Source organism: Numida meleagris, chromosome 5 (genome assembly GCF_002078875.1).
Source record: "Numida meleagris isolate 19003 breed g44 Domestic line chromosome 5, NumMel1.0, whole genome shotgun sequence".
In the NCBI taxonomy this organism is placed as follows: Eukaryota; Metazoa; Chordata; class Aves; order Galliformes; family Numididae; genus Numida; species Numida meleagris.
The window spans coordinates 44901303-44918477 of record NC_034413.1 but is presented as its reverse complement, the minus strand read 5'-3'; the positions used below and the strand labels follow the sequence as shown (position 1 = coordinate 44918477).

Sequence of the window (17175 nt, the reverse complement as noted above, 5' to 3'; positions counted from 1 at the left end):
GTTCCAAGAGCTCCACGTCCTTCTTGTGCTGGGGGCCCCAGGCCTGGACACAGTACTCCAGATGGGGCCTTACAAGAGCCGAGTAGAGGGGGACCATCAACTATCAACTATCTGGATTGGAGATGAGAATTTTCACTGAAACAGATGAGCCCATGCATCAAAATTATAACTGTAGGGGCAGGAAGCTGAAGCTACATTCTGAAGTACTCAAATTACATAGAATCCTCAGTCAAACAATTACAACAGTTCTTTATTATTATCATTACTAAATAAAATAGTCTCTCACACATTCCAAGCTAAGCTTCATCCTTTTTCCCACCCTCAACAGAGGATGCACATAAAGTATATCTAAAAGGCAGTCTCCCGGCCATAGGTAGCAAGACTACCTGATAGCAAAAACCGTTATTTGTTATGCCTTACCTTTAGCCAGCATCCTAGTTTCTGAATTTAATGAGTTTGTGCAGAATCCTAGAAGTAGTCCAATATACTGAAAAAACATATTTAAAAGAGAAAGCCTTTACAAGCAGCCAGATGGAATACTTGAGACAAAAATAAAAGATCATTAAAGAAGCTGCAGAGGATTTACAGTTCTGTTTTGTTTGGATCTGTACAGTAGACCAGTCCATAAACAGAAACTTAAACCATCAACATTTACTTTGTTTTATTTGAGAGTTGTGGGAATGCTGGTAACCAAGCAACATCACAAAGCTGGAGAACCCTGGTTAAGACAATCAGTGATGCCGTGACGAGCCAGGATATGTTTGGTGCCGAAAGGGAACTCAATTTTTATAGACTTCAGTGGCCCTTAGAAAATTGAGAAAAAGACTGTGTACAGTTTGTGGGGTCTAGAGATCTCCCATGCCTCTGTGTGAAAGCTGCCTCCTCTTGGAGGAGTTCAGCTGTCACTACAAGTCCATTGTGAGTTTAACTTGCCAATTTTGCACACTGAGAGGCCAATCTGTAAGAGCAAGCTTTTCTGGCAGAGGTTGGAGAACTCAAAAAAAAAAAAAAAAAGTGCCTCAGACAGCCTAAGTGCTGACAAGTTAAAAATAATTGCCGGATTTGTTAGAAAATTTAGCATAGACTCGTCTAAATATATGTACGTTAGCTTACACAAAATAATCCTAGAATTCATTCTAAAAGAAGATCAGGAAAAAAAAATGCAACTACCAAAAAAATAAAAATGTAATTTTCTGGGCAGAAACTATTCTCCCATTCATTTCCAGTAAATCAGAACAATTAAGCACTTTACAGCTTCTACAATTAATGACAGCTGGAATACCTCATTCCCAATTAACGTGCAATCACCACTGTTTCCAAACTGGCACATCCTCCATGTAATCTGCCTTCAGCCTCCCAACAGAAGGACAGAAGATGTACCTCACACTTTGCACACTGAAATGAAATTAGTCACCCCCTCTCTATCAAATATTTTTTCCCAGCACTTCATAAAGGAATTGTTTTTTTCAGCGAACAAAATCAAAATAGACATTTTCTTAGTAATGCCACCCATTTATAAACATTTCTAAACAGTCACTGTCTGACAAAGGAAGTATTTTCATGACACTTTCTGAAAGAAATTGGTGAATTGCTTATCTAAATAAATGCGAGGCAGAGAAAACATCTGAATGTACATGCTTTTAACTGAACGAAGTACAATTTTAGGAGACAAAAAAAGGTACCTACTGAACATTATCAGCGTGTGGTGTGTAACGCATCAAGGTTGTGGATGCTGAGTTTACACTGCAATTTAGAAGACAGCAAGTGGGAGCAAGCACCACATACCGCCCTAAGAGCACCCACTCAGCCCAGGAGCTAGTGGGATCCTCCAGTCCGTTCTACCCCACACCATCCTCCTTTCTTCCAGGAAGAACAAGGACCAAGAACTCCCAGCCAGCTGCCCACTAAGCTGTTTCACGCTCCTCTTCCCCTCCAGGTACAAGAGCAGAACAGAACCACAGAGCATGTGCACTGGGTTTTATATTTCAGAGTGCTTGGGATTAGGCATACTCCTTTAACATAGAAGCCCAATCTTTACCTCCCTCCATGCCGAATGGGAAAATACCCTTATGTTGTTGCACTCAAACTCTAAGAATGAAATCACAATGTATAACGAAATCAATTTACAAATATAAATAGAGCTCAAGACACTTCTGAAGTTTTAATAGGAAGAAGGGACCTGGGGGACCTTCATCAGATTCATACATGACACAGTGAGATCCCATTCCCACGTGGTATCTCACATCACAGAGGAAAGAATGCAGAGCTCCCTCATAGCCCCAAAACAGAAGGATCCATGAAACACTAAATATATGTGTCAAAGCAGACACTTCACAGGAACAATATACGAATAACAAAATAACAGCCAAAGTTTTGGGGTAAGCTTCTCATACAGGAACTTATTGCTTCTCTAATTACTTAAAGGGCAACTTGGGCTTCAGATAAAATGCTTGTGTCAATCTTGCGTCAAACTTGATTTTTTACTAAGATTTTTTTTTAACGCATTACAAACATTTTATATGAGAAAGGTATTTTACATGGGATGTAGTTGGAAGAGGAACAATTACTTTAATCCCTCACGTTTAAAAATGGTAGCAGATGAAAGCAAAACTGCTGTTCCTCATTATGTTAAGCCTTCTTTTAAAAAGAAAACCAACCCTGGTTCTAAACAATCAATGTTAGAACTTCCAGAAAAACTTAAAGTGCAGACTTTTGGTCACAATCGATCTGTAACTCCCCGTCCTTGAAAACAAATATGCTGTAAATGCAGAAGAGAAATGTGAGCTATGAAAGAGCATGGTACATAACACTGGGCCTTTAAGGAACAAATGTGAAGCTGCTGATAGGTCTTCCTTCAGCACTGATTCCTTATGGTTAAGTAATAGATATTTAAAGGAGACCATCAAGTTTTAGATATACCTGAATATACACAGTTATTTGTGAAATGAAAATTTTAAAAAATGCTTAAAAATAAGACAAAACACGAGATTCTAATAGAATCTGGGAATCTTTTGGACTTTAGAAATACCAATAGCAAGTCCTTCTTGCTATTCTACACACCTGGCATTTAAATAAGAAGACACTTCTGGAAATGTAACCTTTCCTTAGGATACTGCTTTGATCTAAATTTGACTACTATAATATCAAGGGAGAGTAAGGGATAGAGCTATTGGAAAAAAAAACCCAATGACAAAAAACAATTATTCTAAATACCAATTCAGAAAGTGACCAAGGCAAAGTGCCAGATGAAAGGCAACGCAGCCAGGGCTGGAGAGGGCCTGCATGCTAGGTTGCTTAACAAGCAGTACTCAAACCACAGGGAGCCGACCTAGGTGTTGCTCTGGTCCTACCATTTACAGACACCCTGCCTATGCTGTGGAATTGCAGACATTTTGTAACGGTTCTGAAAGATGCTCTGGACAATTAGTTCTTTTCTGATGGCCTGTCATTTTGGTGGCAAGATTTTTGGACACTCAATGCACTTCAGTTGTTCAAGTTTCACATAGAGGAGCGCTCACATTTGTCAGGAATCACACAAATGTTATCAGTTGGCTGCTAATATGTAATGCATAGGACCCTGCGAGCAGTCATCGTCTTGGCTAATCCTTCCAAGGAATTTTGATAACTTATTTCTTCATGTAACTTAAAACCAAGTCTACATAAATTATCAGTCTGGATTAATTAATCACTTTGAGTCCAAGTTAGCAACTTCGAAGTTTCTCATACTCTGTTTAGAAAAAAATAACAGAAATCTTGAATTCTAATAAACAGCAACAGCAAACAAACTCTGAATTTCTGCCAAGTATGGAAGCAACATTCCAAACAATATAGGAAGACAGTTAGGAACAGGCCAAATTTTGGGTCCCATTTCCTCTTACATTGATCCTGATGCAAGATCAAGCTGTGGGACAGTAAATCCGGTTGACCCTTTCAAGGAAGAAGACACAGAAAACTTGAAAATTGTGATGTAAAAAAGCATTCAGTGTTAGACTGGTGTAAATGATATAATCTCTTTACACCCTGACATATGACAAGAGTGAAGTATACACACTTCAAAGAATTCCTTATAGCACGTATACTGAAAATCTTACCTAGCAGAATCCAGGTAGTGCTGAACATGAGTGGCTGGTACATTTCCACCCTGCTCCCATCGCCTGACAGCTTTGCAGACATTTCCTTTAACTACACACAGTTTATTTGTATGCTTGGCTTTGTTGGGCTGTACATCTGTGGTTTTGTGCGTTTGTTTTAAAACAAACCAACCAACCAACTTCCACTCCTGGACAAGTGCTTTTCTACAGCCATATTAATGCAGCGGCTTAATAGTTACATCCTATACTTTGAGTCGTCCATCTCCTGTTCAAGATCCTATGCATCTCTACACATTCTACTTCAATTAACAGCAGATTCCTTCCTAAAGGAGTGAAGAGTAGGGCTCCAAACTCCCTGGCAGTTCATTGAGGATACAAAGTCTTATGGGCAGAGCTCAGCTCAGACTAAGCACCATACTGTGATACAAAATATCCAGTTTTTTTTTTTGTCATAAGTAACAGTAATCTGTAGGTTTGTCTCCTCTAGTTTACAGAAACTTTAATATCAGTCTCAGCTAGAGACTGAAAAGAATGTACTATTTTCAATTTCAAGAGAATACAATTAAACTAGTGAATGTTTTTAGAGCGTGATATTCAGTGTAATTAATAATTGCATTTACATTGCTTTGTTCCTTTGATGTGATTCAACATAGGAATAACTAACCTTTCACAGTTTAATAGACATTGCAACCACAAAATGATCCCCCTTCCATTTAACAAATGCCTTGCAACTGCTTAATTAATCCGTTTCCACTCTTTGGCAACTCTCATTAAAAAGCATCAGAAGGTACCATTCACCTGCAGTCTGACCTTCAGAGGACCTCACTGCACACAATTCCTATTAAAGCTTTCTGTACTTATTACCTCTGAAAACCCACCATGAGGGTGGCAATTAGAAGTTTCCCACGTTTCCTCATCTACAGGATAACGTGTAAAGTGAATAAAAATGATTAGGGCCAGATACAACATAACTTAAGGAAATTATATAAAAAGGCTAGCATGGGAACATCAGCTCATCCTATTAGCCGAGAGAAAGGTAACTCATCGTTCTTTGTCAATGAATGGCAGTGCAATGGATGAATTTACATCCATGACCATCTGTTGCCAGATCAGGCAACAGCAGAGTGACTTTCCAGAACGCCCAACTGTCTGCCCTTGCTCCGAATTTCCTTATTTTTGTAGGCTTAGTCTATTTATTACAAAATAAACTAAAATGTTTCACATTATTGAGCACTTCTCAGCTCAACTCATTCTGTGGAGCGTGAGCAGTCTCAGAGCTGCCAGGAGTTTCAGGCCTGTGCACTACAGAAGCACCAGAGCACTCCAGGGAAAGGCAGCACACTGTTCCACAGCTGCCTCCCATGCGGTATTCCCACACAGAGCCGAACTCCCACTCACATCAGAAGCACTGCAAAACTGCTAACATAGCTAAAGTGCTGACGGGGCTTTAGTGTGAAATATCCCTTCCTCAGGAACTGAGCTGCAGAGGACCAAGATTTTATGTATTTCAGACACACAAATGGCTTACACCTCCAAGTGGAAAACACTGGAGGTCACACACTGTGTTGTGATGCAGACCCAAAGTCGCATCATTGACACTTCAGTGGTTAGCCATCTTGTACCGAAAATAGCAATTCAACAAAAAGAGAGCAGAACAGAAATATTCAAAGATCATAAGGCAAGATACAGAAGTAACATCAGTATCACAAAAGTACAACTTCACTGATGGTGATGACTTCCTGCATGAAGCATGTGTCAGATAATATAGGACACTACCCACAGCCCCTTTTCACATGAAGATAAATTGCAGAGAGTTGAAGATCTTCTGCTATAAAGCTCACTGTCTGTTCAACAAAAAGCTTCCTCCAAGACACCGAGCCCTGATCTTGTATTACCACCACACAGAAGAGACCTTCACTGTAATCTCCCACTTTTGCCATCACTTCACAAGCTCCCATTCCCACTGGAATACCTCAACAGACATAGCTGAGAACCTGGTGCCCCCTGGCTGACAGTGCTCCTTCTGGCCCCCGGGAGCGTCTCTGAGCTTCCACTCTCACCACAGGTCTTTCCAACCACCAGGCACTCTTCTTCCACAGCCACAGCAGCTGCTCTAGTTCATCTGTATTTCCCTCACCTTGCAGACTTCTTCAGGGCACTGCTGGAAAGCGTACTGAGCTGAAGCACGGTAAGACAAGAGATGCATCTGATACTACAGCTGATCTTCCAAATCCTTTCTGCTGATCTTGTCTTCACACTCCTGATCTGTCTGCCTCTCTGTTAGCCAGATGCATGATGCCACCCTTTCAGGCTTCCATCATGCCTGTACGCTATGTAATTCAGCTGTAGAGGAAAAAGCTCTCAAATTCTTTGGGGATTTTCATTAAAAATAGATTTCCTTCTTCCACTGCAGTAGTAAAGGAGCCCCAGTACACGGAAAGCCGCAGGAGTTGTGAAAGACTCTCTGAGTGCTGTGCAAGCACTCTACCTTCATGCTGTCACTCTCCTCATCAGCTCCAGAGCAAGGAATGCAAGCTCTGATCCTAACACTGAAGCACAAATTCATGCCAACAGCTTAAACTAGCCAGCTCAAAACAATTTCCAGTCAGCACTAAGTTATTATTGGAAAGCAGCATTACAAAAAAAGGCAACACTTTATTCAAACAAAGTCCGAAAGTCCTAAATCAAATTCCGTACAGACTAGTATGAATGCATAAGGTAGTTATTCCCTCTGTCAACACAGCGTGACAAGTCCCGCAGTGATGGCATTTTGACACTTGTATGTTTTTCCGTGGCTTTTACAAACCACAGTCTCTGAACACATTCCCACTTTGTCTGAGTGCCACCATACCCAGACTGCCATGTAAGGCTTTTAGTGCATTTAATTATACACCAACCATCATACAGGAAATTCATTTAAACATTAAAAGTGGACATTTTAAGAGAAATAGAAGGCACATGTGGGACATAAATGTAAACCAGTACAATCTGAAAAATGTTATTTACATGTTATGAAGAAGTAATTCATTCTGAAATGACCATCTAAGTATGTGTTTGAACGAAGAGTCATCTGAAGCCCAGATACTCTTTACTGGCAGTTGCATCTAAACTTAGAAGGTCTCAAGTCCTGATCTCCTACGCCATTAGCTGCCAGCATGCATCAGCCCTCAGCAGCACTAAAAGTTCTGTGCTTCTCCGCACTACGGAGAGCACTCAGGCAGACATCTTGGTGCTGAAGCGTCAGGACAAGTTCTGCACATATTTCTAACAAAAATCAACTAGAATCCAGAAAAGCTACTATCATTGAGAAACATCTCATAGCACAAATACTATCTTTTGATGCTGTTCCAGGCAAGGTTCAGTAAACATCATGAATCCTTGCACAGACTTCGCACAAGGCTGGGGCAACGGCCACCCGCCCACCTGCACTGAAGCAGAGGGTGTTTATTCTGAAGCACTGCCAGGCAGGCAAGCCTCACTGGCACCAAAGGGTAACAGCTTGGTGAGACTGCACCGCTGACACGACAGTTGTAGAAGCTCCTTTAGTGCTAACTCAGAGCATAGCCACAACTTTACAGAACGGTCACATCTTCAGGAAATCATACTCGCTGCCCATTCGGCCATGTGCAGCACAGTCAGATAACACTGCTTGCCACCGCGCCAGCCAGCTTACAGGAACACAGTTCATCAGGTTTAAGTTACCTACCACTTAATAAAAATAATAATAATTTAAAAAAAACACAACAACAGAACAAAACCAAACAGGCCTTTAGCCAATAAACATCAAAATAAATAAAACCACACCAGTTTACCCAGACCAAAATCTGTCTCCAGCTCCAAGAGAAGCACGCTGGTATTCAAGCATGGGTGAAGCTTTTTTTTGCCCTTTCAACTCATACTTTTTCAGTACTTGGAAGGTTAGATCCACCAGTAATTTAAACGCTGGATACAGTAACCAGCCATAGGCATCTTTTCAGTCAGCAAGCCACTAGAGAGGGTGCTGAAAAGCCTATTATGAAGGCCAATCACTATCCTTTTCTTGAACGACCACATGAAAATCAGTAACCATTCCACAATACATTGAAAGGACCTTTTGTCTGAAGGAAAAGAACTAGAAGTCACAAAGTATTGCAGATTCATTTGTAACTCATGCTTTTTGAAGAAACTGTATAGCTTCAGTTAAGAGCAAAGCAAGAAAAGAACAAGCTTTGAAAATGTTATGCCACAGCCCTCTCCTAGTACAACTATACCACGCGTATTTTTAGATTAATCTCTCAGTATTCCCAAAGGATGGACAGGCGTTCTATATTAGTTGTTTTACAAGATGAGTTGAAAATACACGCAGAACTTTGACTTTATTCCAAAACCCTATTTAGGGTCTGCAGCACTATTTGCCTTGTATAAATGGAAAAATCATTGGAAACATTTTAAGCACAAAGTCTAGGAAAAGTATAATTGCACCAGGTTAATGACTGAAAGCGCTATGTCTGTTGTTTAATAAATACTTTGTAATAGAGCAAATTTCCTATGACGGCCTACTCATTAAAAAAGTTTTGTTTTTTTTTTCCTAACTGAGAAATCAGCATTTGACTCTTAACTAATTTTGAAGTCTGTTTCTGAAGTCTCTCAGAAAAACAGAGGTCAATCATGTCTGATGACTTCTCATAAGTAGGGAAACGTTCACTTCTCCCTCCTCCCCAATCACACTTCAGTTCTGAGGCCTTGCATGTGAATGCACGCACATCCAAGATGGAATTCGCACATATGATTTCATTATGGAGTTTCAAAACAAGTCTCACACGGACAAACTTTCAGCAGGAAAGACAGGGGAGGCTCATAAGCGAAAACAGATTTCCTCTAATCCATACGCAGAACTAGGGGAATTACTGCACTTCCACTCAGAACCAAAAGTCACAGCTGTTAGACCTGCCCTCTTCACCCATCTGTTCCACCCACGTGCTGTGAAAAGAAACGGTCAGAAATACCGGTTTTCACTCCACAGCATCCCAGATTTCACATTCCTCATGCTCTCACAACCCCTCCCAAAACTAAGCAATACGTTTCATGCATACTACTGGTGAAGACTCCAGGTGTGAGCTGGATGCAGCTTTCCCTACCACCCTATCAACTCACACCAAGCAGGGAGCTGGGCTTTGCTGCGGTACCATATGGCACCAATAGGGCAAAAGGCCTGGCTGTGAGAATCACATACAATGGCCCTTTCAAACATGTCAAGTAGAATAGTTTAGTTGGAAGAAACCTCCCAAGATCACCTAGTCCAACTGTGAAGTACCCATACACCGGAAACAGATGTCCTGGCATGCCAAATATACCTGCAAGTGAAGTACATTGTCATTTATCATCCCCTGGACAGCGAATGCAGAGACAGAACAATACCGCACTGTTGTCCTGAAGCTCAAGGTGCTCAGAAACAAACAGGACAAACAGGTGGGAACTCTGCATCCCCCTGCTATCCTCGGTGAAGTTCAGGGTCAAATTATTTGGAAGAATTATTATATCAAAGAACTATTAGCAGGAGGAAGGTGGCAGACCTTCCTACCAGAAGTCCAGACTAAAACAAAGCCATTTTGCAATTGAAATTAACCATTTCACACCTTTTGTACAGGAAGGAGAAAACTTAAACAGAAAACCGGTGAAGCACCTGAGAAAGGCAGAAAGGGCAGGAGGATGGAGAAGCACAAGGATGGGGACAGAGCAAAAAACCAGGAAGGATGGAGGAAACAACAGCAACAGCTATGGGGAAGCACGTTTCCCCAGAGTAGCACAGACAACAAATCCTTAGTATTTTTTACAAGTTAATGACAAACAACAACTAGTTGTTTTTCTTCCCTTGATCTCTGCACAACACCTCACCGCCTTCTGCTCTAAACCGCCTTCTGCTTTAAATCGTTACACACTTTCCTTTTAAAACCCTCCAGTTCACAGAGAGAAGTGGAGTTCGGCCTTTCCTTTGGATGCCTAGAGCACCACTTCAGATTGTGTTTAGGCAACGTCTGAGTATTTCTTTCTATCCTGAATGACTAACATTGTTTAACAATGTTCAAACACCTCTAAGACCTGGGCCCTGAAAACACACAGTTAAATACAGGGCCTAGAATGACAACAGAAATAACGTGTGGGTTAAATGGAACACAAATACAGTGATCTAGGGGAATTAACTGCTGTAACTACTGACAGGCATGCTTTGCTACTTTCACCGTTGCTACAAGAGAGCTCAAAGGACATGTGAAATGCATTTCAAGACACTGTAATCTTGCATTCTCTCTTAAAAACAGTCTCAAACCATAAGATTAGGTTCCGGACACAGATTTCCTTAAAATTTGGGAAACGGCAATTCAGAGCCTTGCCACAGCCTTGTTACCATTTCCTTGAGAAAAACTAGGAAAAAAAAAAACTGATCTAGATTGAGAATCGAACCTTCTCCAATATAGACAGTACTTGGAGGCACTGAGCTCAATGTTTAGGCTCATTACTAAATGTCAGACAACACAAAGACCCTCACGCACACGTTCCTTCTCCCGGCAAATTAAGTTCAGAACAGCTGCCGCAGTCATGGCTGTGGAAGCAGACCCTTTGGCTAGGGGCAGTCCTGAAAACATTTTGAAGCGTATTTAATTTCCTTCATCTTAATCACAACACTTTCTTAAGCAGTAAAATTCCCAGAGTGGTGCCCTCGCCCTACTATATGTTTATACATCACCTGACACAGTATAATTGTTATCTTGATTAGCATCTCCTTATGTTTAACAGAGCTTGCTGTTCTCCTAGAAGGCCAAATTTCTTCAGCTCCTGTACCACAATTTGTGGGAGAACACTCACCCTAGCAGCAGTGATCAGCTCCAGCAGGCTGCGATGGAGCCTCACAAAGCTCAACCTGTTCCAAGCTGGAAACCATTCCCTGTTTACATGCTTTGACCACATGCACAGAAACAATCGTGGCCAGGGCGCAGCGCCCTGCTCAGGGCAGCTGGAAGGCTCCATCCAGCTAGCAGCATTCAACAGGTCACTGCCCACAGGGCTCCTCTCAGGGCCAGCGCACATCCGTCCCTGGATAGCCTTGACATTTAGCAAGCAACATTCTTTTCTACTCTCTATTTATCAAGTTTTTAGTTTAGCCTCCTTGAATAACTGCATTTTGAGGAAAAAGAAGAAAGATGCTTTATAACATACGCAGGGACTTCAAATCAAAATGTTACCAGAAAAGAATTCCCACAGAAGGACGATAGTTCCCTCAAAGCATAAAAAACTTCACACATTTCCAAGCTAGAATCAACCAAACCGATCCACGGAACGCGGCCTGGAATGAAAAAAGATGGATTTCCCGTGGCACCTCTCAGCTCTCCCAAGGAAAGCAGCCTGCTCGTGATTCACACCGCAGCGTGGTGGGGCAGAGGGTGGGGAAGAGGCACACGCTGCTCGCTTACAGCTCAGCAAAGGCGGTGCTGCACTGTGCCAGAGGGTAACACAGTCAGCTCTCTCCTGCCACCAGCGAACCGCGCACCTAACGCCCGCGCTGTGCAGGCGCTGCAAGAAGACACCAGATGTTAAAGAACAAACGACCCTATCACCTCAGGGCAGTAATCGCGGCGCAGACGAGCAAAACCCTCCAGCGTTTGTGCAGGGACAGCAGCGAGGGCGCAGCGACCTCCGTCCCCCCGTCGCCGTGTGTCAGCCCGCGCTGCAGCGCTCCCCAGCCCTTGGGAAAGGGTAAGACAGCGCTTCAGGAGCGAACGCCGCGCTGCCTCAGCGCGTTCCGCCGCCAAGGCAGCCGGGGCTGAAGGCTGCGGCCGGCAGGGGCCAGCGCCGCGCTCCCGGGCGCGGCTAATCGTTGACGGCCGGGGCTGCCGCCCAACAGCCCGGAACGGCGCGGCTCCGCTCCGCCGACGCCCGCCGGGGCCGCGGGGAGGCGGGCGGCTGCGGGCGGAGCGGGGCCGGGCCGAGCCCCGCCGCGTCCCCGTGCCGCCGGCGAAGCGGCCCCGGAGCACCCGCCTCCCCGGCCCGGCGGCACGAAACTCGAAGCGGGCCTCCTCAGCGCCGCTCCCGGGTCCCGCCGCGGACGGACCGCCCCGCGCAGGTGCCGAGCGGAGAGCGGGGCGCCGCCTTACCTCGCTGCAGCCGCACCGTGCCGCCGCGGCGGAGGGCGGGAGGAAAGAATGAAGGCTGCGGGTAGCGGCGGCCGCGGGACGCTGCGGTGGCGCGGCCGCCCGCCGGGATACGCCTCGCGCCCCTCCCCGCACGCGCGCGCCGCCCCGGGCCCGCCCCGGTAACGGCCGCCGCCCCCAGCAACGGCCGCGCCGCGCTCCCCGACCCGCGGGCGCGCGAGCGGGCGGTGCCGCAGCGTTCCCGCCGCCGGCGCGCGCCCCCGTGGCACCGCACGTGCGCTCCCGGCACGGCGGGCAGCGCCGGCCCCGCTGCGAAGAGCTCGAGCGCTTCTCGCTGAGCAGAGTGAAGCGCGCGATGTAAATCATCGCCGGCGCGTGGCTCTTCTCTCTGCGAGCGCTCCTGGCGAGCGTCAGGACGTGAGAGCGCACCTCAAGTTTTTCAGTTATCGATAGTTTAAAATACTGCTTAAGAGCTCCAAAGAAAACGTGCAGCACAAAGGTGAAGGAGCAATACATAACAGTCCCCTCACATTCAAACACTAGAACATGCAGATATGGCTGCACGCTTAGAACTAAGGAAAATCACAGATTTCCTGTAAGCAACAAAATCTGGATTTACTATCAACATGGGTGTCCCACGCCACCACCGGCAGTCCCTTAACCCACACACACACCAGGTCTCATTTGCGCAGGCACCGTGCTGGGCAATCCCAGCATTTCTTTCCAGAGTCCTTACCTCCCTCTCGCTGCCCATGGCAAGTGGGCTCCCTGGGCCACAAGGGAGCCTCACTTCCCTCCCTGCCCTCAGCAGAATGGCCCGCTGGTGCCTCCCAACACTGCTCAGAGGCAGCACCTGGCCCTCGTTGCTTTCAGCCAACCACCCCAGACCGCAGCATGGAAGTGCCGAGGGGTGGGATCTCCCTCTTGGCTCTGGGTACCCCAGCAGGCCACCCTCAGCCCCTCCTGCCCTACTCGGCCGCAAAGGGTTCTCCCATCTCCTTCAGAAAGCTGGGTGCAATGCAGATGCTCAGCACTAAGGTGCAGCCAACAAGCTTGGAACTAACATTCCTTTGGGAATCACGTCTTCAAAACTATTCAGATCTCTGGCAAATGTTGGTTTGTTTTAAACAGCATCATTTTGAACTTCCAGGCTTGCATTTGCACTCCGAGAGTGCTCCCGCTCATACTACTGCCACCTATTTACTCCCCGAACTGCGTGAATTTTGCCTGGGAGTTCTGGAAACGATTCTGAAGTTCAAGAGATCAGAGCGTTATGTTCATAAATCAAGGATGCTGCCGAACTTCCTGCATGGGAGAACAGATGTGAACCAAGGGCTTGAGACTCATCTAAAGGAACGCAGTGGAAATGCACAGGATGGAAGGCTCTGAGGGCTTTACAAATTACATTTGGATGGGGGAGAGCAGGGAGAAAGAGAATGTGGGAAAACGAAGAGTGAAAAAGGATCCCGCTGTTTAGCTCATGCATAAACTGTGTGTGCTCAGCCAAAGGTCACTCCTTTTATTTTCTCATTAATTTCAATGACAGTGAATGGTATATGAAGAATGACCTAAAAATGAGAACTGCCAGAAATAGCTCAGGTTTTTCTGTGACAATGCAGAGGAAGAAAAACCTGTGTGGCAACTTTGTTCTGTATCTTCAGAGTCCTTAAAAAGTAGTGATTGAACAAAAGTTAATTATTTGAGATGAACCGTAAGTTTATTTAGGAAACTTAAATAAAAATTCAGTCATCTACTTTGTACGTATTTGCCAGTAAAGGCTTTATACCCTCAGTGCATTGAAATTACTTCATTCCTATTTTTCTTTTTCTTTTTTTGTAATCCAAGAAATAGTATATTTGTTTTGAGGGTGAGCGTTGAGGTACTAAACACAAGTGAGGGAAAAAAGAAAAGGGAGAGGAAGGAACAAAAGCTTTGGGAAGCCCACAGGTGTCCAAAAGCTGGCTCAAGGAAACTGCCGCTATGGGCAACCTTGGGAAACCATCAGGAAAGAGTGGAACTGGCACCTGGCGATGCTTTATAATAAATACATCATCAAATACCCTATGCTGGTTCCAGAGGCTCTGCAACAGACTGAACAGCCTCACCGTGTGCCAAACACGAGGCAGTTGGAGAAGGTTCTGCTGCTTCTGCACAAATACATTTGAGGAGGAGGAGACATGCAAGAAATGCAAGATACACTGGGACAGGAGGGGTGAGAGCAGGAGAAGCACTGAGGAAAACAAACACCACGCACTGACCTTGGTCTCCCCCACTGCCCATTGCCTCACCAGAGGGACCAGGGGTCATGTGCAGTGGAGGAACGGAGAGCAGTAAGGGGAGAGGAGAGGTGCCCAGGGGTGGGTCCACAAGGGAGCATGTGTTTGTTTTTTCAATACTAGAATCAGTAATTCAAAGTTTTTTAATTGGGAATAAATTAAATCAGTTACAACTCCCCTGGCACACAACCATTCCTGGCTTGGAACAGAGAGAAACTGATTCAACATAGAAATTTGCAAACAAACTGGTGCAGTCGCAGTGGTCTGGCAAAGGATCTAAGGGCAAAGATGGGGAAAACAGCAAATTACATCTCTCATGTTGTAAGACGGTTGCTAATCTGGGGTATAAAAGTAACATGGCTCTTTTAAGGCAGGAGAAGGGCTGATAATAATGTTTTATCCTGGCATTTGTTAACTGCAGTGAAAAACTGCAATGTAAGCGGAAAAAAAGTTCAAAGAGAGGCACCAGAAGCGATGAACAGAGATATGTCTTCAGGAGATAGATGTTTACTTGCTCGGCTTAGGAGATCGCTGCCAAGCAATGAAAAGGCAGAAGGTCCTTTCAAGGACCTGTGTGGATCGTAAGGAGCGGTATATGGAGTAACAACATGGAAAGAAAAAGATTTATGATAGCTACAGAAAATTCTGACAGTCAGTCAGAAAGGACCAAAAACTGGAGAGGCTGCTTTTCTATGTGGTATCAGCAGATAGTTAATTTCAACATTCAGAAGAAGAAAAAAAAAAGTATTTATATAAATCGAAAAGCTCCTGCATTTGTATGTGTGAAAGCAAAAAGAAAAAAAAAAAAGATGTTTTGGCTCCCGAAGTCATGGGACAGATTCAGAAAGGGTAATTCACAAGCCACAGCTAGTGGCTATTCATTTACTCAGACAAGGCCTGAATTTGATGAAATGGTTATGAGCACGTAGACTGTATGCTATAGAAACAAAAATCTGTTTTGCAGTGAGGTTATTTATATCACAAATAATTAAAACTGCTGCTTTGAGATCTCACATTTGTTTGAAAATACAATGGCCTCAAACAAGTGTGACAGTCAAAGACCAATTTCTAAGGTTTTTTTTTATTTTTTTTTTTAAGATTGGGAAATAGTCTGTTAAAATCTTCACAGAAAAGTGAAGGTGAAAAAAGAACCTAACACAAGCATTTTCTGCTTCCAGAAGCAATGCCACTGTACCTCATGGTGTTCGGTGTTTCAGAGTGAGTGTACTTGAGTGGGGTGGTAAACACTTAAGAATGACTGAAGTTCAAAAACAAACAAAAAGAAGCCTTGAGCTCACTCTGGTATTAAATGGGAAAGAAGTGAGGGAAGGCTTGGCAAAAATCAGCATAATAGTAGCCTTATTGTTGGATCTGAAAGCTTCATTTTCCAACAGTGTCCCTTTTCTGAGAAGCTGCAGAACCACTCTGAAAGCGCTTTCTATAGAGATGATAAATCTGTGGTGGAGATTTATGCACATTCAGATTAAGTCAGGAAATCAGTCATGAAAAGGATAATTAAATAGAGAAAGACAAAAACCTAGAAGAAAAATTACCAGAACCCCCCAAAGCAAACACAGCTAACAATGCACTGTGATGCATCAGGTCCTGGGATTCTGACTCTGACTTTGGCACCTATTGCTTGAGCAATGCACAGGGCGAGCAACCTCAGCTTGTTCCTGACTGTGGTTCCCAGGGCTCCAGGCACTCTGCACAGCAGCAGATTCAGGGCTGGAGCAGTGTGTGAACAGACTGGACTTGGTATTTTTGGTCCTTCCTTTATTTATTTTTTTACACAAGCTCTTAATGCATCGCAATGGTGAAAGGCATAAGAAGAAAAGGTGTTCCATAGCTGTATATGGAATTGTTTGAGACCACAGTTTCAAACTGTGTTCGTACGCTAGATGAGGGCTCTCAAATGTTACAGTCTCCATTTTAGAGCTAACAGCTCAGTCTGCCCAGGCACAAATCACCGAGGTGCTGTGAGAGAGAGCTGGCTGTTCTGACACAGAGGTGACTTTTCTCCTTTCAGCTTTACAAGATATGCAGCCGATTCAGAGTGTTAATGGTAAAGCAAACACACTGACTGAACAAAATTTAGTAAGAAAGCCCTTCTGTTTTGCATCACTGCAATTCCAAAACATGCAAACTCAGTACTGTGTCACAGTCCACTGAGCAAACCACTCTAGCTTTGAAGACATGGTATATAAATGCTGCAGTTCTGTGAAAACCTCTGATTTGTGTACCGTGACTTTTAAATTAATGCATTTATTTATTAAATCTTGTCCTACTTCTCTAAAGTGGATTCAGTCCTGGAGTCTGACTGACCTCATGTGAGAGCTAAGGACAGAAGAAACTAACACAGACCAAAAAGACAAGGGGAAACAAGGTTTGGTCAATTAACAACAATATATGTAAGCACAATGATCATGATAGAAAATGTCAGCAGTGTGATCCAGAAATGACCAAGGTCACTTAAGATTTAATTCAGAATGATGCCAAGCACATATTGAGGAGGCTCAAGCGAAACTCAACATGGTAGAATACAAAATCCTCAAAAGCAAAAGGAAAGCATTTCCATGACTGAGCACTATGTAAGAGCAATGCTACTTAACTACACGCACATACACCACAAAAATAAAATTTTGGGGTCATTCCTTGTATAAGAGCCCTACTTCATGTAACAAA

General features: G+C 44.1%; 1 protein-coding gene and 1 long non-coding RNA gene across 2 annotated transcripts in view; one reads left to right on the top strand and one right to left on the bottom strand.

The window, feature by feature from the left end:
• The window catches only part of SPATS2L (spermatogenesis associated serine rich 2 like), an 80297-nt gene extending 67937 nt beyond the window's left edge, over positions 1–12360 (bottom strand). The window contains exon 1 of the mRNA XM_021400540.1: positions 12218–12360. The gene's annotated coding sequence lies outside the window, so the exon portion shown is untranslated. The remainder of the gene's footprint in view (positions 1–12217) is intronic.
• LOC110400565 lies at positions 10522–14005 on the top strand. The gene is made up of 2 exons (XR_002439936.1): positions 10522–11819; positions 13365–14005. It is a non-coding gene; the product is annotated as an uncharacterized LOC110400565 (long non-coding RNA).